Source organism: Aethalodelphis obliquidens, unplaced genomic scaffold (genome assembly GCF_003676395.1).
Source record: "Aethalodelphis obliquidens isolate GAN/ISIS:26980383/991018 unplaced genomic scaffold, ASM367639v1 scaffold18, whole genome shotgun sequence".
Taxonomy (NCBI): domain Eukaryota; kingdom Metazoa; phylum Chordata; class Mammalia; order Artiodactyla; family Delphinidae; genus Aethalodelphis; species Aethalodelphis obliquidens.
The window spans coordinates 10,950,907-10,976,862 of NW_020837962.1; the positions used below are offsets into that span (position 1 = coordinate 10,950,907).

Below are 25,956 nucleotides of genomic sequence, written 5' to 3' on the forward strand. Positions count from 1 at the left end.
CTCATTGTGGTGGCTTTTCTTGTTGTGGATCACGGGCTCTAGGTGCACAGGCTTCAGTAGTTGTGGCTTGCGGGCTCTAGAGTGTGGGCTCAGTAGTTGTGGCACATGAGCTTTGTTGTTCTCTGGCAAGTGGGATCTTCCCGGACCAGGTCTCGCACCCATGTCGCCTGAATTAGCAGGTGGATTCTTAACCACTGCACCACCAGGGAAGTCCCAAGTCAACTATTTTAGAGAGTCTGAGAGAATGAGTCAACACAAGCTGAAAGGAAGTAGAGATGTGATATTAATATTAACTAAAGTATGCTTTAAGATGAAGAAAGGGTTAAAGAGGATGAAGATCTTTCAGTTACTAAAAGATACAATCCATAATGAACGTGTAGCATTCATGAACCTCTATTCCCTCCATAACCCAAAATCAAATCGAAAGGTAAAACTAGGCTTCTCTGGTGGCTCAGTGGTTAAGAATCCGCCTGCCAATGCAGGGAACCGGGTTCCGGAAGATCCTACATGCCGCGGAGCAACTAAGCCCGTTTGCCACAACTACTGAGCCTGTGCTCTAGAGCCCACGTGCCACAACTACTGAAGCCCACGCGCCTAGAGCCGGTGCTCCACAACAAAAGAAGCCACCGCAATGAGAAGCCCACGCACCGCAGCGAAGAGTAGCCCCCGCTGGCCGCAACTAGAGAAAGCCTGCACACGGCAACAAAGACCCAACACGGCCAAAAATAAATAAATAAAATAAATAAATTTTTTAAAGTAAAAGCTATTAATATACAGAAAGAACATAGTTGAAATGTTCATTACCTTACAGATCAATCAATCAAAGAAACATTAATTATCCAAATATTATGATCTTCATATATACTTATTTCAATTCTATTTCACAGATATAGCTATGATATAGAAGAAACCTGAAGTCCACTCCATATAAAAAAGATCTCAAGGATGCAGCAGGAATCTCAAAGGTAGGAGGGTAAATCTGAGCTGAGTGTTCATGGGCAGAGCTGGTTTGACACAGTGGAGCTAGAAGTCCTGCTGTGTGTAGCCACTATGGCGCAGGGTCAGAATTTAATGGAGAATAAAGTAAACTTGAGCTCCGATAGCTGCGACCTGAGACCATAGGCGGGCCCGAAAAGGATGTGAGCCACAAGCATCAATTCTGCAGCAAAACAGGCCTCAAGAGATCAAACAAGACCAAGGTTTGGGAGCTACACTGGGTGCTAGCAACTCACACAATCATGCCAGTGGGCAGGTCCAACTTCTGGTTCTCTCTCTACACCTGGCAGTGGAAAGCGAGAAGGGCTGACTCTTTGAATGAGCTTCTGGGATGCTTTGACACCAAGAGAGTGACACTGGACCCCCTGCTAGTATTAACAGGTGGGGTGGGACAGAAACAAGGAAGAAATAAAGGAATGATGACCTTAATTTTTACTCCAAGCTGGGGAAATAGGTCATGTAGGCTACCTATGACAGTAAGGAACACAAAGATTTATACACCAGGAAGTGTGCAGCAGCATTATTTATAGTACAGAAACACTTGAAATCGTCCAGAGTCAAGGAATGGGTAAATTATACTGCACCCATGAATGGATAAAATATTATGCAGCCATTAAAATCACATGTCTAAGACCTTTATTGACATGGGAAGAAGGAGGTGGAAAATCGGAACACAAAGTTATTTGGAAAAATTGCAACCAACCTTTCTAAAACTTGTGTATTACCGTGGTTATCTTGGAGCAGCAAATTTACAGGTTGTTTTAATTTTCTTCTTTATGATTTTTATGTTCCATAATTAGGTATTACCTGTCAAATAACAAAAGTGATTTTTTTAATGAGAAAGTTTTAAAAACCTCTTCTCAAGCAAGAATGTCCAAATTAGAAGTTAGCCACAACTAAAAGTTCACATGCCATAACTAAAACATCCTGCATGCTGCAAGGAAGATCCCGTGTGCTGCAACTAAGACCCGACACAGCCTAAATGAATAAATATTTTCTTTAAAAAGGTATTAAGTGATATTTATATCCTTTGCTCTCTGCTCAATCATCTGTATTCTGCATAAATATAATTTGGAAATAGTGTCACATGTTTATCTTCATATGTCAATAGTCTTTTTTTTTTTTCGGTACGTGGGCCTCTCACTGTTGTGGCCTCTCCCATTGCGGAGCACAGGCTCTGGATGCGCAGGCTCAGCGGCCATGGCTAACGGGCCCAGCCGCTCCGTGGCACGTGGGATTCTCCCGCACCGGGGCACGAACCCGTGTCCCCTGCATCGGCAGGTGGACTCTCAACCACTGTGCCACCAGGGAAGCCCTCAATAGTCATTTTTATAAAGGACCAGTTGACAAGTCTTTTATTCTATATTTTAATTTGGGGGTAAATGAGGTAGAAATAGGAACCATTGCTGAGTTCAGTTATAAGCTGGTAGAACATGGGTGCCAATGAGGAACCGAGAATTCCTGAGTCCATTAGGTATCACTCTAGTTGTTCTGAAGGCAAGATCTGGCTTTAAGGTGCCCATAAAGGTCTTGATCTTATGCATTGCAAAGTTTACTTTCCTGAGTTGATAATATTAAAGAGTTACTCATAAAAACCATACATCTGGGTCAGAAGTGGCAATTGAATTCCTAAAAAATATCTCCTCTGGAAACCAGAGTGTTCCTCTAGCTAATTCTTCCACTTTGGGTTATTTATAAACAATATATTCCTCATGCTGACTATAGCATCTTAATAAATATCTTTAACCTCCTCCCAGTAACTCAAAATAAGAATCTCAGGGCTGTAATGAGACTTCATGTCTCCATCAGACATGTGTTATGAGATCAAGTTCTCTCCATTCCATCTCCAAAAATAGGCCAACCGCCCCACACACAAAATTATCAAAGATCTGGGGAGGAAGGGGAGAATAGTGACTGGATTAGTAAAGCCATTATTTACAAGTGATAGAAAACCAACTCATATCAGCTTAAGGAGAAATAGAATCTACTGGTTGATGTAATTGCAAAGTCCAAAGTTCTTCATGCAAAGCCTGTGTGTTTCAGGCAGGGCTAGATTCAGGGACCCAAGTAATGACATCCGGACCATTATTTCTCTATCTCTCTACTCTGTTTGCTTCTGTTCGACTTTATTCTACAGACTGACTCTCCATGTGGCAAGAAGGCAGCCACCAGTATCTCTGAACTCACATCCTCCCAGACTAGCAATCACAGGGCACATAGAACTTCTCTCTACCACTGCTTATTGGCACTGTTGTAAGGCAAGACTGTGATCATCCCTATTTGGATCATATACCCAAATCGGAACCAACAATCCTGATGGGAAAGTGGGGTATTCTGGTTATCCGGGGTCATAACCCCAGTCCATTCCATGTGGGAATTCAGTGATGGACATTTATCACGCAGACTAAGTGGAGGAGGGGAGGAGTTGCCCAAACAGATCCAAAAAAATGGAAATGGGAAGGAATGCCCTGGAACTAAAAAATTCGAGTTATCGGACTTCTCTGGTGGCGCAGTGGTTAAGAATCTGCCTGCCAATGCAGGGGACTTGGGTTCGAGCCCTGGTCCGGGAAGATCCCACATGCAGCGGATCCACTAAGCTCATGCACCACAACTACTGAGCCTGTGCTCTAGAGCCCGCAAACCACAACTACTGAAGCCCGCGAGCCTACAGCCCGTGCTCCGCAACAAGAGAAGCCACCGCAATGAGCAGCCTGCACACCGCAACGAAGAGTAGCCCCCGCTCACCTCAACTAGAGAAAGCCTGCGTGCAGCAATGAAGACCCGATGCAGCCAAAAATAAATAAATTAATTAATTTTTTAAAAATCGAGTTACCATGATCCACCAGAGTCAATACATCAACTGACCTGAGTTGAGCAAAGGATTGGAGAAGGAACACTTAAGACACAAGAATAAATTAGTAAGCTATTTTAAAAGTTAAGGTGAACTAAACAAAAACAAAAACTGTAATTAATGACAACCCAGTATCATTGAGCACACCTAGCACCCAGATCTTGGTTTCCAAATGCCATTCCCTACTAAAAGGAAATTGGATTCCTTAGAGAAAGGGCTGATTCCAGATCTGGGCAGAAAAAAACCAAAGTGAGTCTAGGACATTATGTGTGTGCCAGAAAATAAGGAAATGCTCAAAGTCCAATGTGAACATGCAAATGACTTTCATATGTATCATCATATCCATATATGGTGTTTAAAGTACTATTCTTTCAACTTTTCTTCAGGCTCGAAATTTTTCAAATTAAAAATTTGTGAATAAACAGATTTTTAAAAAGGAACAAAGATGCTAGCTTGAAAGGGCTCTCCCACTGGCTAAATTTGGAATAATTTGAGCATCAAAGAGAATAATAGGGAATTCCCTGGTGGTCCAGTGATTAGGACTCCGTGCTTTCACTGCCAAGGGCACAGGTTCAATCCCTGGTTGGGGAAATAAGATCCCACAAGCTGCGTGGCATGGCCAAAACCAAAACCAAACCAAAACAAATCAAAATAATAATAATTGTAAGTAATTATAAAATATTAAATATATTACAATCTGTGAATCAATATTAATACTATCTTTAAAAGAGAGAATTTTTAAGGTAATTTGCCATAACTGAAGGTGAAAATTTAACAATTAAGGGAATGAATTTAGCATTTACTCTGTCTTTTTAAAATGATCTGAAGTTCATCATGTGTTCATGGAGAAAATCTCTTCTTTACAGAATAATGCCAGTTAAGAAATATAGAAAAATTATACAACTAGGAAATACTAATTGCAGGCAGGAAAATATACCAATATAAGAACTGCTTTTATAAAGTCACTACCACCAACCATCTTTACCAGCAACACAGCATTTACAAAGTTATCAAATAACATCACTAATACCTCCAATTCCACGCAACACCATAGGATTTATTGAAGCCCTCTCTCTTTCCAGCTCCACCAGTGAGAAATCTGGCTCACGTTAATCTCAATATATTAACTTATTTGTGCAGTCCACTGTACGTAGCCTATTTCCTGACCCCACCAGGCTGCCTTCTGGGTTGGCCATCTCAGGATGAGTTTCCAGTTGGCCCTGATGCCTGGCCCTGTGCCAAGCCAGCCCTCCTGTCGATCCCACATGTGAACTGTTTGCGCCAATGTTTATGCCCTCAATTCTCTAGACAAGTGGCTCACAACCAGAAACAAATTTACCTCCCAGAGGACTTTGGACGGTGTATGGAGACATTTTTGGTTGTCACAACTATGGGGAGGCTACTGACATCTAGCAGATAGAGGCCAAGGATGCTGCTAAACACCCTGCAGTGCACAGACAGCCCCCCACCAAAGAGAACCATCTGAATCAAGATTTCAAAAGTACTAAGGTTGAGACTATAATACACCTCATTGATAATTTGTATATTATTACATGGGAAATAATAATAAACTGGTTAAAATAAAATATATTATTAAAATTAATTTCATTTTAAAAATTTAATGGGGCTACTAGAAATTTTTAAATTACAAATGTGACATTTGCTGCCTCTAGGATCCCCTCAGGAGGCACATTCTATCTGGTTGTCCTTTTTTTTTTTTTTTTGCAGTACGCGGGCCTCTCCCATTGCGGAGCACAGGCTCCAGACGCGCAGGCTCAGTAGCCATGGGTCACAGGCCCAGCCGCTCCGCGGCATGTGGGATCTTCCCAGACCGGGGCATGAACCGGTGTCCCCCGCATCGGCAGGCAGACTCCCAACCACTGCGCCACCAGGGAAGCCCTGGTTGTCCTTCTGTATTCTTTTTTCTGTTATTGTTGTTTTCTTGGTTGTCCTTTTTATTGATATAGTATTATAGATATCATCTTTCTAAGTCTTGCTAAACTTAAAACTTTTCATTCAAAGACACCTACTGGGCATATATTTAAGGGGAATCCTGGCTTTGTCACCCTTCCCTGCCGCCTACGGTGCAAAGGAAAAAAGGCACACGCCCAACGTAGAGCTCGAACCCACGACCCTTAGATTAAGAGTCTCATCTCATACTCTACCAACTGAGCTACCCGGATACACCAGGGCAATGCATATTTTCGGAGAGGAGTATGTACATACTACTTGGCATGACCCTGAGGATGAAGCGGGAACACCATTGACACCTCCTGTGGGAGGAGAAGCTCACGGCAGCCCAGTGGGATTTACCCAGGTCTCCTGGTCAGCGGGTGGAACCGGGACTCCGCGGGCCTGGAGTCGACGAAACGCACCGGGCCGGGCTGCTCCTTCCAGCTGGGACCGTTCGTCTTCCCGTCTTCCTGTAAGCTCTGGGCCCCAAAGGCGCCCCAACATACCAGAGACCACTCGCCTAATAGAGTCATCCATTCACTCAAGTGTTTATTGAGCGCCTAATGTATACCAGGCACTAAGGGTACAGCAGTTAACAAATTGGATTTTTAACAAAGAGGAAGAAAGGGGGCCGGATTCCGGATCAGATGAAGTTGCTGCTTTTCATTTTTGTTTCCTTCCTCACCAGGCTCGACGCCTGCAGTTTAACGGAGCAGACAAATATGAACCGCGGTAGGTGCCTTTTTAGGGGCGATTCTCTCTCCCTTCTACGGATACTTGCCCTGCCCTCTTTAGATATTAAGGAAGGAACGAAGGACGGAACGAAGGAACGAAGGAAGGAAAGAAGGAAGGAAGGAAAAGAAAAGTAAAGTAAAGAAAAGAAGCATGATGTTTCCGAGGACACAGGGCCATTTCTCACCCCGGAGGAACTATAAAAAGTCACAAAAGTAGCTATACTGAAATAACAGAAATCCAGGCAGAAAATCACCCACAGTCCTAACCTAGATAAAGTCAACGTTATCTTTGGCCCACGTTACTTCCAACTCTTCCATAAGCGCCCATTCAATTCTTACATTCACATATCAAAGGTGCAACGTCTGCTCTCCACATATTCTGTTTACCTTTTGACCGGCATATTTTTGCATTTTGCTAGTCTCTCTTTTTTTTTCTCCCCTTCCCTCCTCGGCCTTTCCACACCCGATTCTTTCTTGGGCAGTCATGCAGGGACAACTGCAGTTTGGGAGTTACCGTTTGTTTTATAAGAACTGGCTCATATACAGCTTTCATAGCGGGATCTTCCAAGTCAACCGGGATAGACTGAACGTTCTTTTCTGAGGTTGAACACTATTAATGAAGCAAAATGTATTCCATGGTCATTTCCCTCTGCCTTTTATTTATTGTTTACCAAACTGCTGCAATAAAACTTCCTACATCGGTAGTTTTGTCTGTTACAGAAGTGGAATTAGAGGATCAAAGAGGTGTGTATACCAGACTGCTTTCCAAAACACAGGGTGAAACCACACATTTTTTCCATTAAGATGTATGGGTACACAGTCTTTCTCCTTCCCTTCTTTTCGAAGTAAACATCTGTAAATTTAACTCACATTCCCTTATGGTCAGTGGCGTATCTTCGAATTTTATAAAGACCCATTTTCCTCTGTGTCTGTAACCCAAAACTCGCCCCTCCACCTAAAGATAGAGTGCTTCCTCATACTACCCCAGGTGGGACTCGAACCCACAACCCCTGGCTTAGGAAGCCAGTGCCTTAGCCATTAGGCCACTGGGGTGGCTGCTAAAAGTTTTCCTGAGAATGTGAGAAGAAGGAATAATTCGTCAGCACTGGCTAGAAAATGCTCCAGGAATTGGCTTGAGTACTCAAAATTTGGCTGAATCCCTGCAACGTCCCAACCTCTATCCAAGTCTCCAGGAGCGCAGTCGTGAACAAAACAGAAACTGCCGATCCTGGCGGAGCTCCTGTGCAGACCGCGCACTCGCCGCCCGCCGCGCTCTCCTGCCTTTTTGTGGCTCCTCCAGCGCTGGCCCCGCCAAGTCTGGCTTGTCGGGTTCCTCCAGAAGGAGTCCCAAGCTCCGGAACGCCCTGGATTCTCCTCCGGATGACAGATTCAGCGAGCAGTGAGGGACCCTGGCTGGATCAGTGGTGTGTTGGGCCGGACCACCGACTGCAGTGTGTGTGATAAATGTTCGGTCCTCCCGGGCCCCGGCTGGACAGAAGACCCGGGAGAGCTAAGGGCTGGAGGAAGATGGTGCGGGACCAACACCGTGTGCAAGGGGAGGAGACCCCTCCACATCCTCCGAGACTCACCCGCAGGAGGAAGTCAGAGCCTCTTCCGCAGCCTCCTGCGCAGGGCGCTGTCACTCAGGGCTTGGCCTACGTACAGGAGACTGGGGGCGCGCGGAATGTTCTACACCGGACGTCGCTCTTCCAGGCCCAGAGCCAGAACAAACCCCTCCCCATGGAGCTATACAAAGCCGAAGTCCCGGGTATCTGGACACACCCCTGCAATTTTCCTCGCAACCCACCCTTCTTTATTCACTAAGGCTTGTAATTTATCCAAATGTAAAAGCCCTCCTCCCAGGAGAGCTCCCGGTACCTCAGAGACTCCTCTCGCCACCTCCCCACCCCAAATGTATCTTTTATCATTGGAGCAACAAGATTGTCTAACGCACAGTCCATTTTCGAATTTCCTCCAATAACATCCTTTATGGCTTAAAAAAAAAAAAAATCCAGGACAGAATCAGAGAACACACTTTGATTCAGTCTTCTAATCTCCTTTGTCCGGCTGGTCCTGGCAGTCTGGCCACAGGCCCGGATGAAGCGGCGGGAGGGCTGCTGGAGCCGCCACCCCCAAGACTGCACAGGAACCAATTTGGAGGAACGCGGCCTTCACTGAGAGGAGCTAGGACGCTGTAGACTCGGCCTCCTTGCTCCGGGGATGTGCTTCGTCTTCTGGGTGCGCGAGGTCTCGGCACAGGCTCTCCTCTTAAATCGATTGCATTCTAGCAGAAGGCGGGAGGAGGAGCAGACCCCGGGCAACACGCTTTCCAGAAGCAGTTGGCGGCCCGTTGGGAGGGGACGGGTGTGTTTCTGTACATACTCATCTTTGAGGGTGACAGATTCAAGGAGGAATCTGCCTTGGTCTAGGAGCGGTCGCGTTTGCCGGTATTGGCAAGTGTCCTTGGTTCGACCGCAGCTTTGGGACTCCAGCATCCCTCTGGTTTTCCACATCCGTTTAAACTGGGCCCGGAATTTCTTTACTTTCCCCAAAACAAGCTCTTCACTGCTTTGAGGTTTGTTTGTTTTTAATATCCAACATTTTCAGTTGTTTTTAGCGAGAGGATTGGTCCCCAAAACCCCGCACATTCGTGTTACTGGAAACCTCAACTCTCTGCTGGAGTATTTTTCTTTGTAATTTCCTTCAAGCTGTTAATAATTTTTTAACCAATAAATTAAAGTTTAAAAAAATGTTTTTATTTTATTTATTTTTGGTCGCGTTGGGTCTTCGTTGCTGCGCGCGGGCTTACTCTAGTTGCCTCGGGCAGGGGCTACTCTTCTTTGCGGTGTTCGGGCTTCTCATTGCGGTGGCTTCTCTTGTTGTGGAGCACGGGATCTAGGCGCGCGGGCTTCAGTAGTTGTGGCACACAGCTTAGTTGCTCCCCGGCATGTGGGATCTTCCCGGACCAGGGATCGAACCCGTGTGCACCGAATTGGCAGGCGGATTCTTAACCACTGCGCTACCAGGGAAGTCCAGTTCCGCCCCCACCCCGCCCCCCCACCCAGGAAATCTAATTCAAGAGTCAGCCTTGGAGTTCTGCGGTAGACTCTGGAAGAAAGAGGAGATTTGGCCTGAGGGGTGACCCCGGCCCACGTTTGCCCCAAAAGCGGGGAACATTCGCCCTTTACGGAAAGCAGCTCTCTGGGATTGGAATTCCTTAAGGGTCAAAGTCAAACCCCACTGGGACCCCCAGCCGCCAAAAAAGGGGACTATCACAGCCTGACGTCCAGAGTGGGGCACAGGATACCTGTCCTGATGGCGTGGACCCCAGGACTACCCCGCTCGGACTCCAGGAACCCTTTCCCGATCTGGGACAGCGGGACCAGGGCAGACCTGGGAGCGCCCAGGTGAGGGGTAACAAGGAAATAGAGAGAAGAGGAGGAGGAAGAAAAGAGAATAAAGAAAGGGGAGGAAGGCCTGGGGCGCCGTCTCTAAGTGCCTCATCCATCCTCCCAGCTGGGTAGTCACGGTGGATACGTTACTGGACACTTAGCAGGGATGTTTGAGTCTCACTGGAGTAATTGCTGGACTTGAACTCTGAAAGCTATGTGACTTTGGGAGACTGTTGCCTCTCATGGATTTTCTCCCCTACCGGCATTAACCTAATCGAAGCCCAAGGCGCAGCGCCCTGAACCGGGATGTCCGCACCACTGGACCCCCGCCAAGACTCCTACTAAAATTTTAAAAGCACCTGGAGACACATTGAGGCTTTGAAATATTTTCTCTAATTCTCTCTTGCAGTGTTGGGTTCGACGCCCAAGGTTTGGAGCCTCAGGTAGTTCCCAAATCTCTACAGAGGAACTGTTTTTGTGTAAAAAGAAGTGAGCACATCCGGGATTTGAACACAGGACCTTTCACCCCCGAGCCGGGAACCATACCTCTAGACCAACGACCCACACAAAGCACATCCTTTGGCTCTCTTCTAAGACTTCTTGGCGTCCCGGATGTGGAACAGGGAGGCCAGTGAAGTGTGGGGAGGAGGTTCCAACTTCAGACCCGCCGGGAAGTGTTGAGCTCAAAGACCAGTGAGCGAGGCAAGGACCCCAGAGCTCCCCATGCCCACAAAGAGGGGAGCGGCCCCTGCACCCTACCCCCTGACCCAAATCTGGTGGATCCAGCGCTCAGACAACAATGAGCCCACAGGCCCGGAAGGGCCAGCGATCCGTGCGTCCCTGCCCGGCTCTTATGTCACTTAGCAAACACTCCTTGCAGCCGGGAGCACGCTTGTGGCCACGCTGGGGTAAAAGCCAGCAAGGAACTCCGGGTCCGGCAGGGCAGCGTTGAGTGCCTTTTTTTTTTTTTTTAATTATTTTTTAATCATTTAAATTTTATTTTATTTATTTTTTATACAGCAGGTTCTTATTAGTTATCTATTTTATACATATTAGTGTATATATGTCAATCCCAATCTCCGAATTCATCCTACCCCTGGCCACTTTCCCCCCTTGGTGTCCATACGTTTGTTCTCTACATCTGTGTCTCTATTTCTGCCCTGCGTTGAGTGCCTTTTGACGGCAGGTCACAGGAACGCCTTGCTTGGAAAAGCCACTCCTCCAGGTGTGGTATCCTGGTTACTAGTCACTACCTGCTGAGTTTCTCAGGACTCCAAACAAAAGGTCCAAACTAGAAAAAGAGCTCGCCCAACGTGGGGCTCGAACCCACGACCCTGAGATTAAGAGTCTCATGCTCTACCGACTGAGCTAGCCGGGCACCCAGGAACTGCTGCTATCGTTGTACATGTTGATGGGGAGTAGCGCGAAGGTGATGGAATCTAGAATAGTTAATGACTTAGACGAGGGCACCAGGGGCGGGTCAGCGGCCAAAGCTTCCTGGGCTTCACAGGAGGTTCCCCGCCACAGGTTCCACTCCCCACCGACGCTCCCTGCTGCAACAAGGGTGCTTCTAGTCCAGGACTTCCCTCACCACCCAGTAGCTAGGGAACCCGGTCTGGCCCCTATGCCCACCCGGCCCACCTGACGTCGGGTGTAGGGAGAAGCAGCTGGGCGTAGGTGGATGGAGGGAGCGGCGCCAAGGGTGAAAACCTAGGGCGAGATGTACCACAGTTAGTTTAACGATTGACCCCTTGAGGGACCTCTGGATTATTTCCAGTTTTTTGGGCTGTTACAAGTACAACAGCTATAAACACTCGTGTACAGGTTTTTGTGTGAACATAGTCTTCATTTTTCTGAGATAAATACCCAAATTGCTGGGTCATATGGTAGTTACATATTTAGGTGGTTTTTTTTGGCTGCGTTGGGTATTCGTTACTGCGCACGGGCTTTCTCTAGTTGCGGAGAGCGGGGGCTACTCTTCGTTGCGGTGCGTGGCTTCTTACTGCGGTGGCTTCTTTTGTTGCGGAGCACAGGCTCTAGGCACGCAGGCTTCAGTAGTTGTGGCACGCGGGCTTAGTAGTTGTGGCGCATAGGCTTAGTTGCTCCGCGGCATGTGGGATCTTCCCGGACCAGGGTTCACACCTATGTCCCTTGCATTGGCAGGCTGATTCTTAACCACTGCGCCACCAGGGAAGCCCCACATGTGTGGTGACCCACTGTCTCCAATAAAATGTTCAATAGAAGTAAAGAGTGTCAGCATCCTTGTTGCATTTCTAACCTCAAAGAGAATGTTTTCAAGGTTTCACCACAAATATGAAATTTGCTGCAGTATTTTGTAGATAATTTGAGAAGTTATGGGTATTTCCTTCTTTGGCTAATTTACTAAGAATTTTAAAAATCATGAATGAAAGTTGGCTTGTATCAGATACTTTCCCCTGAATTTATTGAATACATTTACCAATTTTCTCATGTCAAATCAACCTTGCATTCCCTAGGATAAATTCAGCTTGGCTGTGACATATTATTCTTTTTATCTCTCGTAAGATTTGGTTGGCTAATATTTTAAGATTTTATATTTATTTTCATGAGCAAGATTATGTGCTTTTAAATGTCTTTTTCGTGCTGTCCACGGTTAGTTTGTTATCAGAATAGCGCTAGCCTCATAAAATGTGTTCAGAGGTTCCCTCTTCTATGCAACATTTTGTGTGGGACTAAAATTTTATTTCTTCAATGTTTGTTAGCATGCTCCACTGATGCCATCTGGGTCAAGAATTTTCGTTGGAGGGTAATACTTGACTATTGATTCACTTTATTAGTTTTAAGATCATTTACCTTTTTATTCCAGTTTGATTCCATTAAGGCATGTTTTATATTTCAAAAAATTATATATTTATTTCTAAATTTTTACAAAGTTGTTTAGAATATGCTTTTATTATCTTCTTAAATTATGCAATAAGTGTAAAGTCATTCCTTGATATAGGTTATGTGTGTCTTCTGTCATTATTTCTTAACCAGTTTTTGCAGAGTTTTATCAATAACATTAGCTTTTTCCAATACCTGCCTTCCAAGATTTGTCATTAATCTCTGTTGTATGCCTGTTTTCAACTTCATTACGTTCATCTCTTCATCATTTCTTCCCTTGTTCTAATTTATCTGAGTTTATTTTTGCTGTACTTTTTCTAACTTCTTGTCATTAGCTTTCAACCTGTCTTCTCTATTACACACATCTAAGGCTATCAATTTCCCTCTAACTACTGCTTTATCCATGTCTTAAAGGTTTTGGTATGTAGTATTTTTATCATCATTTATTTCTAAGTATTTTCTAAATCCCACTGTAATTTCTTCCTTAACCTATGGAATATTTAGAAGTGTATTGCTTAATTTGTAATCATGTGAGATATTTTAGGGGTTTTTTGTTTTTGTATTATTTTGACCTATTTTTAGTTTACCATTTCTCTCATCTTTTTAAACCAACTGTTAATACATCTATTGAGTTTTGTTTCATTTTTTGCATACTTTTAATTTTAGAAAAATTTAGTCCTGTTTCATTCTTCTAAAGCATTTTACAGAGCTCCTGTTCTCAAATATATTTTCATTATTGTCTTTCATGTCTTTATACATGGTAGCGATAGTTGCATTATAGTCTGTGTCTGATAATCTTAGCATCTGAAATCTTTCCAGTTTTATTTCCATTGTCTATTGTTCATTGGTTGTTGCTCATGGTGCCTCGTTTCCTTGCTATTTTTCATTGTGAGTAGCCCATTTTCCTTGTGTGGGGAATCCTGTGAGATCTAGAATAAAAGTGTATTTCTCTACAGAAAATTGTTTACTACTTACCAGTCATGGTCACTTTAAACTAAATTTTCTACTTGATTTCCCCCCCACCCCAGTTGGTCCTCAAGTTCTCAGCATTGGATTATTCATGATCCTTGGTTCAAGGCACACAAACTCACCATCCCAAACAAAAAGGAAGACCCTCTGCCACCCATTTCTCTGCTTCCTCCTCTCCAGCGTAACCATCCTTAAGGTTCTATGAGAGGCAAATTCTCTTGGTACCCCATGGCACTCTTCTTTCCAGCACAAGCTGAAGGCGTCGGCCAGCAAGCACTTGAGACCCCACGGTGGGGCAGGGGGGACTTTTCCTGGGCCAGTGTGCCCAGGGAAGTGGGAAAGGCTGGAGGAGTTAACCTCCCTCCCGATTTCCTCTCACTCCCGGGTACTTTGAGGAAAGGTGACTTCCCACTGAGCAACTGTTTTGTAGGAATTTGGAGCCTGGAGCCATCCCCACCTCAGGGTTCTGCACAACAGACGTCCACCTCTGTAGAGTTCTTGAACATGTTTTGTTAGGCTTACTCACAGGTCTGAGATATTCTCTGATAGTGGTAAGGTGTGTGTTGTCCTGAATCTGTTGCTTGACGTTATTGAGCTGGCAGGACCTGGGGTGGGGGTGTAACCACGTGGGATAATAGCCTTAGACCAACAACACACCCACTATTGTTCTTCAGATGCTTAGATTTTGAACTTTCCCTTGATAGCAGGTCCTGGTGCTTGGTGTCTGGGCTCCTGGTGTCCACCTCTTGCGCCTCGCGAAGGCGACCCCCTGAGCTGCAGAACAGAGCAGAGGGGACACGGCTCCTGGTGGGCGCTGGGGTCCAGGGCCACGGTACTCCTACTGACCTCGGGCAGGGAAGGAGGAGAGATGCAGCAGGCCACGCCAGGTAGAACAACTGGATTTGGGGTGGGGGCAGGCTCGGGACGCCGGCTGCAAACGCCAGCAACACATCGTTTCTCCCCAGGCTAATGCCTTGGCCTCCTGACCGGGCAGTGTGGGCCCAGGCTTGACGTTTCAGAGGCCTCCAGTTGGTGAAGACGGGGCTCCTGATGCACAGAGGAAGGAAAGACCTCTCCAGTCTTTGGTGCCTCGAACCTGGACTGACAAAAGTAGCTTGTTGTGAGACTTGTGGAGATGCTTTGGCTACTGGTCCTCAATGAAATTTTCTAAACCACAGTGGGTGGCATTGAGTGGGGCTGAGACACGCAACTGGGGAAAAAGTAGGGCTCGTGCGGAACTTGAACGCAGAATCTGTCGCACCCTAAGCAAGAACCATACCCCTAGACCAACGAGCCACTCGACCTGCATTCTTTGGCTCTCCCCTGTGACGCTGTGACACCCCGGGGGTGGGACAGACAAGGCCAATGAAATGGCTCGAAGAAGAGATTCCAATTTCAGACCCACCGGGAAGTGTAGAGTTCCAGGACCCATGGGCAGGGAGAAAACCCAGCGCTCCCTGTGCCGACAAAGTAGGCAGCAGATCTTGCGCTCTCCCCAATGCGGTGGTCCCCGCCGCCTCTCCTCCGCGCTCGGACGACAAAGAGCCCCCGGCCAGGAAGGGCGGCAGGCCTTAAGTCCCCGCGCCGCTCTTCGGTTCCTTTGCTGGCCTCCTCTCAGCCGCGAGCGCGCTGGGGACCCGCGAGGCCAAAGCCGGAGAGGAGCTCCTGGCCGCGCGGGGCAGCCGGACTGCTCAAGAGCCGGCGGGGGCGCGCGAAGGGTCCTTGGGCCGCGATCGCCGGGACGCTCGCTTTGGAAAAAGTCGAACCCCCAAGTATTGGCACCCAGTAATTGCTCACCAAACCCCTGAGGAGTGCACGGAGGAAACGGCCACCACCGCCTCTACCTCCTCTCGCTGCTCCCGCTTCTACCGGCTCCTCTCCCAGCTCCCGCCACGGTGAGATCAAAACCAAGAAAGCGAGCACGTGGGGCCTCCAACCTGAGGCTGACTTTGAGAGTCGCTTTGTTCTACCGACTGAATCAGCCGGCCAGCTACGGTCCTGGCCTCGGATGTCCTAGGATGGCCTGGTGTGTGTGTGTGTGGGGGGGGGGGGCTTGGCCCCCTAGAGGGAGGCGGGTTAGCTCACCAACCAGACCCCACACCTGGGCGGGTCACGATGCCCCTCCCAGCTCACCAAGGGGAGGAGGAGGAGGTTCCTCCGGTCCTGTTGGGCAGCAAGAGGACGCTGCCCTCAGAACAGCGAGAGCCGCGTCCAGGAGTCGGGGGTCGGGTTCTGGGGCACGCTCTGCAGTCGATATGTCCTTCCCAGATGTTCAACCATTCCCTCACCCCTCTGGATACGTGGCGCCATTTCTTCGCTCTCTCATCTGGGAAGCCCCGGGGCCGAGCGCAGGACCCAACACTGAAGTTCTGCCCACGGAAGCCCGGGAGTCTGTCTCTCTCTCTCTCCCTCCCTCTCCCCACCACTAAAACGCAACTTTAAGTAAGAGTAGGGCTCACCTGCGACTTGAGCAGAGACCATCCCGAGCCATAAGACGTGTACCTCTAGAGCAACCAATAATGCACTTTCCTTCGCTGTTTGCCGGAGTCATCTCCTTTGCGCTCCGATCCCACTATCAGAGGAAGCCGTCTGCATCTCCCTGACGCCTCCACTGGTCGATCTTCCGTCCTCCGCTGAAAACGCTGAAAGGAAAAAGAAAAAGAGAGGGCGGTGCTGGGATTTGAACTCGGGAAACGAGTAGGGCTCGTCCGGGATTTGAACCCGGGACCTCTCGCACCCAAAGCGAGAATCATACCCCTAGACCAACGAGCCGCCACATCAGTCTCTTTCTTTTCTCTCTCAGCCCTTCTACAGGTGACTTATGTGAAGCTCGCCCCGATAGCTCAGTTGTTAGCTTGCGCACCTGTGAATCCGACTCAGTGGGTTCGCGTGTTCGCAGCCGCTGTCAGATTTCAGATCGAGGGTTAGATTATCTGCTCCAAGTGCGGCGGGAGCCAGAGGAAGACCGCGCAGCTGCGGCTCTCCGTTCTCGGGAGGCCCCTGAAACCACGGCTTTCCTATTACACATGGAGGCAGGAGACTCGTAGCCCTGTTCCAGGGTGAACAGCTCACCCGCAAGCGGCCCCACACGGGACCAATCGCGGGTATCTACTCCTGGGCCTCGTCAGGGAGGGAGGCAAAACAGACACTGGAACTACTGAACAGCCCTATATTCCTCTACTTGATCGACACCTACCTGATAGACACCTGGATCAAATTCTCCCTCAACGGAGCAGTGTCTCTGAGCGAGAGGAGGAGGAGGTTAGGTGGAATGGTTCATTGGTCCAGGGGTATGATTCTCGATTAGGTACAAGAGGGTCAAATTCCTGGAGAAGCCCAGGTTTTCACACTTTCTTGTATTTTAATTGGGGACAGTTTTTCCCGAGGAGGAAAACCCTTGTCAGCCTTAAAGAGCATTGGTTCTTGCCTTGTCCTGAGAGTCTAGAAGCTGCCATGAGAGGCCCCACCCTCTACAAAGGAGCAGACAACTCCGAGGGCAGGACCCAGCCCGGATTCCTCCCGTGAGCAGGAATTTCTGTGTTTCAGCTCACTGTGCCTCTAACAGGGCACATTTTAGTCGGGAGTGGACAGCTGGGAGCAGAAAACCAACCCACGTGGGACCGGAATCCACAATAGGCGCCAAAAAGCCCGCCCAACGTGGGGCTCGAACCCACGACCCTGAGATTAAGAGTCTCATGCTCTACCAACTGAGCTAGCCGGGCAACTGTGACCAGTTGACTACGGCCAAGTTTTCAAACTTGACTGGCTGTGGACCATTCCCAAATGACTGGATGGGGCAGGTCCCGGGGTCAGCGGGGACATGGATCCCCTCAGGGCATTCTGTGGGTCTAGACTGCCTGGAATCCTCGGCGTCTACAGGCCAGGAGCAGCTGTGCCGGGTTGGGGGTGAGGCGCCTCACTGACCAACGGACGGACGAACGGCCGGCGGCTCAGCAGCCGCCGGAAGCCCTGCGGCGTGGACAAAACTCAGGGCTGACGCGCCCGAGCTGATCCTGGGACTCGTGGCCCCACGGCCCGAAAATGACAAGGGGCCCACATAGATGCTGTTGCTGAATATCTAGGTTAAAGTCGCGTCTTGGCTCAGGAAGATGTCAGGGTCTGTTCCAGATCATGGACGTTTTCAGCTGCACGCATTGCCCTCAACCCCAACCCCAAAAGTTAGTCTGAGATCCTGGATGGTGCCGGTCGCCGAGTTGAATCCGGTCTTTCTCTGGGCCTTGACACTGACTGAGGCCCACCTGTTGAGGCCAGGGTCCCTGCACCATCCTGAGGCCAGGGGAGGTGGGTGCGCCAGCTTGAGGTGGCTCCAGGGATGTGGGAACCCGGCCTCTTCCTCAGAGCGACGGAAAGCAGGCCTGACCCGTGGATTCCTCCTGCCCTTGAAATATTTTGCTGAACCCTGACTCTGAGTCCAGCTGGATCACCTGATGGGAGCAAGCCCTTAGGATCCAGAGCTAGGGGTTGCCAATCTAAGACAAGACTGTTCAGGTTCCTGCCCAAAGGGGTGGGGAGGAGTGTGAGGTGGGGAGGCAAGAGGGGCCCCGGGAACTGGGAGGGGCCTCAGGGAGAAAACCTGGGCTTCCACCAGCCCAGAGTTGCCCTGCTCAGGGAGGTGGCTGGGGTGGCCTGGGGTGGCCTGGGGTGGCCTGGGGTGGGCAGACAGGCCGGAAACTCAGGCAGGAGTCTTGAGGCACTGTTCTAAATGCTTTACCAAAAAATTAAGTAACTTAAGATCCCAACCAAATCTTTGAGACATGAGCTGCTACTATCCCCACTTTACAGATGGGTAAACTGAGGCCCTTGAGAGCCCAGGCTTGGTGGGTCCAGATCTGTGAAGTCCAGATGAGGAATAGAGGAGCTTGGTCCTGCAACCCTCCTTCAACCCTAAAAGAACTGCCCAGGATTTGTGTCCTTGACCTTCCACACTTATGCGGAGGCTCAAGACCCCAGACCACAAGCCACTTGGCCGTGGAGATTTCCCAGTTCAGGATCTCTCCAGGGAGCACAGAATTCTCCTGAAACTGAGGTTCAGGGATGGAGTCTGTGCACGGAAGTATGGATGCATGGGTCAGGGACATGGGTCAGCCCACAGTATCCCAAAGTGAGACCTGGACAACGAGGGGAGAGGGCAGGGCTCCGGCTCCAGAAACCCCTCTCTTCACTTTCTCCTGTCTCAACCCCTTTGCTCTCCATCATAACGTAAGGCACCTAGAATCAGGGCCCACCATTCCATCCACACCACAAAAGTGTCCTGAGTGCAAGGGAAGGGCTTGTCCAGGATTTGAATCCAGGGCTTCTCACTCCTAAAGCTAGACATATACCCCTAGAAATCCATCAAGGTCAGTTACTTCCCCTGCCTCTCTTCCTTCCTTGGAAGTGGTGTTGCTCCCTGTTAGGTGGGGACTGTATTATCCATTCTTCTGACAACCATTGGCTGAGCCAGGCCTTGAGCTGAGGCTGGGGATACACTGAGTACCAACTTGCCCACAGAACCAGTGACGGTGAATGGCAACAGGGTCTCCTGGATGCTGGGAGGAATCCCTGGAGAGAAGCATCTCAGGGCTGGGGCAGGGAAGGTGGGTGCAGCAGGTGTGGGGCTGCCTGCATTTGAGAGGGGAGGGTAGAAATTGGCCCCTAAAATAAGAGAGAATCTGGCCCCTGATGCTGGGGTCAGGTTTAATTTTAAACATGTCTATTCCTTATTCCTATACTATCCTCTCTGTCACCTGGGCTCCCAGCCTCCTCTGTCCACCCGTGCAGGGGCCAGGGTGTTGCACAGGGCTCCCCAGGGGGGCCCAGCTCTCTCCTGTGGGTCTGAACAGAGCATGTCTGGAAAAGGCTAGGAGGCCACATCTTGGGGTGTCCTATGGGTTATTTTATTTTGTGGATTCCAGGTTGTTCTGGTCTCCACGATGAGATAGTAATATTTACTCATGCTGGGAGCCCAAGAGTATCTGGGTGCAGGCCTCAGTTAAACCCAAAAGTCCAGAGCCGTAAAAGGCAGGTCCAAGGTGTGGTACAGACCACATCCCTGAGATAAGAGCCTCAGTTCAGCAACCCACCCTGCATCCACAGTGGCAGCAGCCTTAGGGGGGTAAGGGGGTGTTTTAAGAGGAAGGCAGAGCCTGGTGCCCTGGAGGCAGGTAGACCAGGGAGGGTCCTCAGCTCCTTCCACCTAATTCCCATGCCTTGGGAGCCTCCAGAGACCAGGATACAGGTGTGGGTCCCTACCAGGCTTCAGGCTCTGGCCCAGGGTGGTCGGGAGGAGCAGACTGGCTGAGTTCCTTGGGCTCTGGGGTCAGGGCTGCTCTGAGGCCCTTTGCTTGCAGAGACAGAGGCAGCAGTGGAGGAGGCTGAGGGTGGTTTGAAATCCAAGCCTGTTCCTCTGCTAGGAGCAGGAGTGTGACCACAGATCCTCAGTCAAAGGGCAATGGGATGTTAGGACCCTGCCTCCTGGATGGGTGTCCCCGTCGACCTGGCCTCTTTTCCTCCCGATCCCCAGGTTTGGATGCTTTCCCCTCCAGCACCCTCACTTGGAGCATTCCCTGCGGTAAGACAACCCTACCACCCACCCATAGAGAGGAGTAGAATGTGAGTCTCCTTTAGTGTGAAGATGTAGGGGGCCCTATCGACCCACACAAAGCCAACTCAAGGGTATGAGTGAGGCAGGGAGACCCCAGGCAGTAGAGGAGCAGATGCAAGGGAGGGCAGTGCAAGTGCAGGTGGGGCCCAGGTGACTGGTTACTCCTACCCTTTTTCTTCCCATCCTTTAAGTCCCACAGGCGAGTACAGGCGCCGAATCCTGGAGCTCAGACTCCCACTCGTGGCCCAAGTTCCAGCGCCGCAGAGGAATGTCGGGGTCCCATCCCTGGACAGTGGCCCACTCACCGGAGCCTCCACCGCAGACAAACCGGGTCCCCTTTGTCGCGTGCTCTGGTGGAGTGGTTTGAGGTCTGAGGTCGCTGAGTCCACAGTCTGGATGCCTGGAATCCGAGGAGCTGCGACCTCCTCTCTCTTCCTGAGCATGATCCCGGAGCCAGGTCCTGGGTCCGAGCCTCAAGGGCGTCGTCGTGGGACAAGGTGCCACGCCGGTCCGAGGACGAGTGCAGAGGTTCCGAGCTCTCCCCGCACCCCCACCTCGGTCCTTGTCCACAAGTCCCAGTGTCCTTCCCAACAGGGTCCCGTGGTCCCCCCTTGCCTCGCCTCCAGGTGAGACGAGCGGAGGGTGAGGGACACTTACTCCAGCTGGAAAAATCCGAAGCGACCGCCTCCCCTGTGCTGGGCACTAAAAAGGGGAGACCTGGTGGAGCTCCTCCTCCTGGAGGGGGCTTCGGAGCCTTCCCGGTTTGCCCCACCTGAAACAGACAGGGTCTGAAAACTCCCCCAAGGCTAGCACCATACCCTTAAACCAAAAAGCCAGAACGAAGATGCGGGCTCCCGGTACTCGGTCACCCTGACTCCCCCATCTGGGGCAGAGGCGGGATTCTCCGCTCCGGGGGAGGGAACCTGGGGGAAGTTTCGGTCCTGATACCTCCAAAGGGAGGGTGAAGTTAGGCTCGGTGTTCTGGGGTCCGGGGTCCAGTCCTGGAGATGCACACGCAGGGCGGCTTCCACCAACGGCCCGGCTCCCTCCTCCATCCCCACCAGGCGCGGCGGGGACTTGAGCGGCCGATGAGCTGGGGAGGCCCCACGACCCAACGGGGCCGGGCCCGGGGGTGTCCAAGATGGGCCCTAAATAAAGCAACCAGCACAGCAAAATGCTGGAACAGACATCGGGCGCCGGAAGAGTGGAAGGGGGCGGGTCCTGGACGGGAAGCCAGCTACCAGGTAGTGCGCCCCGGTGGCCTAATGGAGAAGGCACTGGCCTCCTAAGCCAGGGATTGTGGGTTCGAGTCCCACCCGGGGTACTCACTCACAATTTTGGCATTGCTATGCTGGGGTGGCTTCTGTTGGCAAAAACTGTTGTCAGCCACGTCTCTGAGAGCTGCACCTTCTAGGACCCCCGAGGTTAGGGGACGGGTGTTTCTTTATACCCTTGAAGGTGAGGAAAGAAGGGAGCTGGGGCCACCTGGGGCTGAACCCACTGAGGCTAGCTGGGGGGTGAGGGGCATCTCACAGAGGTGCAATATCTTTAAAGTTCTGATATGTATTTTTAAACTATCTATCTAGAATGTTTACATTTAAAAATCAATGTACATCTTATAGACTAAGAAACGACCATATGATCACCTCAGTACATGCAGTAAAGGCATTTGATAACTCCAACCTCCATTCCTGATTTTAAAAAAACTCTCAGCAAACTGATGTTGAGGGGTAGGAGAGAGAGCGAGGAGCTATGAGAAAACTTTTGAGGATGATGAATATGTTCATTATCTTGACTGTGGTGACGGTTTGGGTGTACACAAATGTCAAAACATATAAAATTGTGCACTTTAAATGTATACAATTTATTATATATCAAAACTTTAAAAAATTGAAGTATAATTGATGTACAATATTATATAAGTTACAGGTGTACAATATAGTGATTCACAATTTTAATGCCGCAGAGCAACTAAGCCCGTGGGCCACAACTACTGAGCCTGCGCTCTAGAGCCCACGAGCCGCAACTACTGAGCCAGCACACCTAGAGCCCATGCTCCACAACAAGAGAAGCCACCGCAATGAGAAGCCCGCACACCACAACATAGAGTAGCCCCCGACTAGCTGCAACTAGAGAAAGCCTACGTGCAGCAACGAAGACCCAAAAATAAATTTAAAAAAAATTTTAAAGGTTATACTCCATTCATAGTTACTATAAAAACTGGCTATATTCCCTGTGATGTACAATATAGCCTTGTGGCTTATTTTGTACATAATAGTTTCTACCTACTAACTCCTTGCACTTGTGATACAGGGTCTAAAACAGAAGGGAATGTTTTTACAACTACGGATTCGGTCAGCATTTGGACCTGGGACCTCTGTCCCCAACAACAAAAGTCATGTCTCTAGCCCAGCGCAGTCCATTGTTGAGGGCCACAAAAACGAGCCACATCTGTCATTTAAACTCATCTAGCAGCAGATCTTTTTTTTTTTTTTTTTTTTTTTTTGCAGTACGCGGGCCTCTCACCGTTGCGGCCTCTCCCGTTGCGGAGCACAGGCTCCGGATGCGCAGGCTCAGCGGCCACGGCCCACGGGCCCAGCCGCTCCGCGGCACGTGGGATCCTCCCGGACCGGGGCATGAACCCGTGTCCCCTGCATCGACAGGCGGACTCCCAACCACCAGCAGATCTTTTTTTAAGTCTTTAAGTTTAATTTAATTTTATTTCTTTGGCCTCACCACACAGCTTGCAGGATCTTAATTCTCGGATCAGGGATCGAACCAGGGGCTCCGGCATTGAGAGCGCGGAGTCCTAACCACTGGACTGCCAGGGAATTCCCACAGATTTAAAAAATATAAGTAAAAAGGTAAAATTAAGTGTAATGTATTTTAATTAACCCAATATATCCAAAGTATCATTTCAACACATACTCAGACTTCTTACTTTTTTTGAACAAAGCCTTCAAAAGCCAATGCGTATTTTTACACTTAAAGCAGCAATCTCAGTCGGACCAGCCGGAGGAAACCAGTGTCCAGCCGGGGAAGAGCTGCCCTGATCGAAGAACACAACGAAGCTGCTTTTGGGGACTGGGGAGTTCAAGGGCTGCCTGGACCTCTGCGGTTAGGTTCCCCGGGCTGGGGAGGAGGGGAGGGACGCGGGGGCCCGGGTCAGCAGGGGTGGGCCTGGAGCAGAGCGCAATACGCATGGCCGGATGATTCTCTAGGCTCGGTCTCTCATCCCCGAGCTTTAAAACAGTGAAAAACCGGGACACACAACTTGAGCTCGTCCGGGATTTGAACCCGGGACCTCTCGCACCCGAAGCGAGAATCATACCCCTAGACCAACGAGCCTCCCTAGTGAATCATCTTCCAGTGCTTCCTTCACAACTATTCCCATCGCCCCGCGACTAGGGTTTATCCCGAAGTGGACTGGGAGGAGCACTGGAATCACAGCGGGGAGACCCAGGAAACCCAGACCGGCAGGGGCAGAAAGAGGGGTCCGCTAAGCCCGGACAGGGCCGAGGAGATTGATTCCTGGACCACAACAGGGGATATATTCTTGCCCCAGGGGAGTGAAGAGCAGAAATGTGGGGGTGGGGAAAGGGCGGGGACGGGAGGCTTGGGTGAACCGGAGAGCACCTTACTCTCCAGGGGAACCCGAGCCTCAGGCTGACAGCCGTGGGGCTGTGGATTGTGGCTGGGGAGCAGGCAGGAGGCAGGGGACCGGCACCAAGTAGGCCCTGGTCCTACGGTGGGGCCCCTGCCCTAGAATCTCTAGGGGAGGAGGAACAGGGGGGAAGGAGGGGAAGGTTCCGCTTTTTGCGCCGCGCTCCAGGGCTGCCAGCCTGCGGCTGGGAGAAGAGAGCTCCGATGATAGAGGATTCTGGCTCTCCCTGTTGATCCCCAAAGCGCCGCAGGGTGGACGACGACCACCTTGGGAGCCTCCTGCGGTTCGGGCAAATCCTTTCCGCGGAAAAAGTAAGGCAGAGTGTGGTAAACAGTGGCTGGCTCGTTTGAATAATTCAGTGGGTTTTAGGGTGTAGGGGCTGTCCCTAGGGGTCTAATATCTGGCCCTGGGTGATTTGGGGAAGGGGAAATATTGGCCTGGTGTGTGAAAGTTAGATAAGGAGTTGGGTCAGGGTGTGGACTGGAAATTGGTTGGTTTGCAAACTGTTTACTTTCTCTAGAATTAGCTGACCCTGGGGTTGGCAGTCTCTTCCTAGCCAGCAGGCCCCTCCAAGAGGTCAAATCATTTAAAAAAAAAAAAAAAAAAAAACACCACACAGGTGTCTTCACCCACTTCACCCTGTCTATCCTTCCTTTACCAAGCAAAGGTCCCATGCCTTCTCTGGAGCTCCACGATGGTCTGTAACCCTAGCTCAGGCAATGGTGTGTCGAGGTCCTGGAATTTGTCCAAGGGTCTTGTGATTGGTCTGGCTAGGATTCCGTGAATGCTTGCTTTACAGGAGAGAATCTGAACTCCCTCACTCCAGCTTGGCAAAAGTTGGGCCCAGCGTGGGGCTTGAACCTACAACCCTAAGATTAAGAGTCTCATGCTCTACCGACTGAGCTAGCCGAGCAAAGACATGAACAATCTTTGACGCCCAGCTTCTCAGAGTCCCAAAGGCAGGTCCTGCAAAAAATGGCAAAGGTGCAGCCGCCCCCGGAGTCGACCTTCTGGAGGCTGGACACAGTCCTTGACTGGGACTCTGGACATCCAAACCTGGCACCACGCCCCCACCCTGCCCCCCATTCTCAGCCAGCTGTCAGCGGACAGGGAATCTTTCACCTGGTGTTAAAGTGGAATTTTTGGCGTGGGGCCATTAGCCACAGCCCTGGGTCGGGGTCATTCAGGGTGGTCCTTGGGGGGTGAGGATGGGGGCAAGGAACAGCCTCTCTCGAGGATCAGGGGAGCCTGGGTTGACACTCCCTCTGCTTGCATAAACCCAGATCCTAACTCAGTACTGAGCCCCTGCCTATTTATGGCTCCAATTCTTTTAAAATGACCCAGAGAATCAGCCCCCTCCCACTCCTCTGCGGATCTATGTGCAGGGCCACAGAGAGGCCCACGAAGTCCCAGAGGGGAGGGCTCGTTGGCCAGTTCTGTTTGCCCCGTTGTAGAGTCCTCGCCTCTGTGACTCCACGGAGCCACAGCCTGCCCAAGACCACCAATGTCTTGGGAATATAATGGAAAAATCCGAACCTCTCCTGAGTCCCACCCACAATGGTTCATCTGTCCAGAAGGTCCCTGGGGCAGGGGCACATCGTTTACCATTCCTGCTCAGCTAGGAAAACCGATCCTGGGTGGGATTCTCTTCCTGACCTCCCACTACTTCCCCACAAAGTCTCAGACTCTAGAAAAGCTGCCGCTACTGAAAAGTCAGAAGAGCTAGACTGAATGAGGAGCCTCTTACCCCCTCCCAGCCCCCCCACAGTGCCAAGGATGACAGCCCAGCCTTAGCAAATTAACCAGAACACCCTCATCCCAGCCTCGGGGATCTGTAGGAGGAGCTAAGTTATGCCAATGTCCAAAGCTGGAGCTCCATTTGCCCCAAACCCGGGCAACAGAAACCTTCTCCAAGACCCAACACGCAGTCC

At 50.0% G+C, this 25,956-nt stretch overlaps 7 non-coding genes across 7 annotated transcripts; 1 reads left to right on the forward strand and 6 right to left on the reverse strand.

Annotated features, from left to right (window-relative positions):
• Nucleotides 1-7,514: 7,514 nt before the first annotated feature.
• Nucleotides 7,515-7,587, reverse strand: TRNAR-CCU (transfer RNA arginine (anticodon CCU)). Its single transcript has one exon. It is a non-coding gene; the product is annotated as a tRNA-Arg (tRNA).
• Nucleotides 7,588-11,231: 3,644 nt separating this feature from the next.
• On the reverse strand, nucleotides 11,232-11,304 carry TRNAK-CUU (transfer RNA lysine (anticodon CUU)). The gene has a single exon. It is a non-coding gene; the product is annotated as a tRNA-Lys (tRNA).
• Nucleotides 11,305-16,457: 5,153 nt separating this feature from the next.
• Nucleotides 16,458-16,529, reverse strand: TRNAP-UGG (transfer RNA proline (anticodon UGG)). Its single transcript has one exon. It is a non-coding gene; the product is annotated as a tRNA-Pro (tRNA).
• Nucleotides 16,530-17,406: 877 nt separating this feature from the next.
• TRNAK-CUU (transfer RNA lysine (anticodon CUU)) lies at nucleotides 17,407-17,479 on the reverse strand. The gene has a single exon. It is a non-coding gene; the product is annotated as a tRNA-Lys (tRNA).
• A 4,133-nt stretch (nucleotides 17,480-21,612) lies between these two features.
• On the forward strand, nucleotides 21,613-21,685 carry TRNAR-CCU (transfer RNA arginine (anticodon CCU)). The gene has a single exon. It is a non-coding gene; the product is annotated as a tRNA-Arg (tRNA).
• A 1,952-nt stretch (nucleotides 21,686-23,637) lies between these two features.
• Nucleotides 23,638-23,709, reverse strand: TRNAP-CGG (transfer RNA proline (anticodon CGG)). Its single transcript has one exon. It is a non-coding gene; the product is annotated as a tRNA-Pro (tRNA).
• Nucleotides 23,710-24,865: 1,156 nt separating this feature from the next.
• Nucleotides 24,866-24,938, reverse strand: TRNAK-CUU (transfer RNA lysine (anticodon CUU)). Its single transcript has one exon. It is a non-coding gene; the product is annotated as a tRNA-Lys (tRNA).
• Between the last annotated feature and the right edge of the window lie 1,018 nt (nucleotides 24,939-25,956).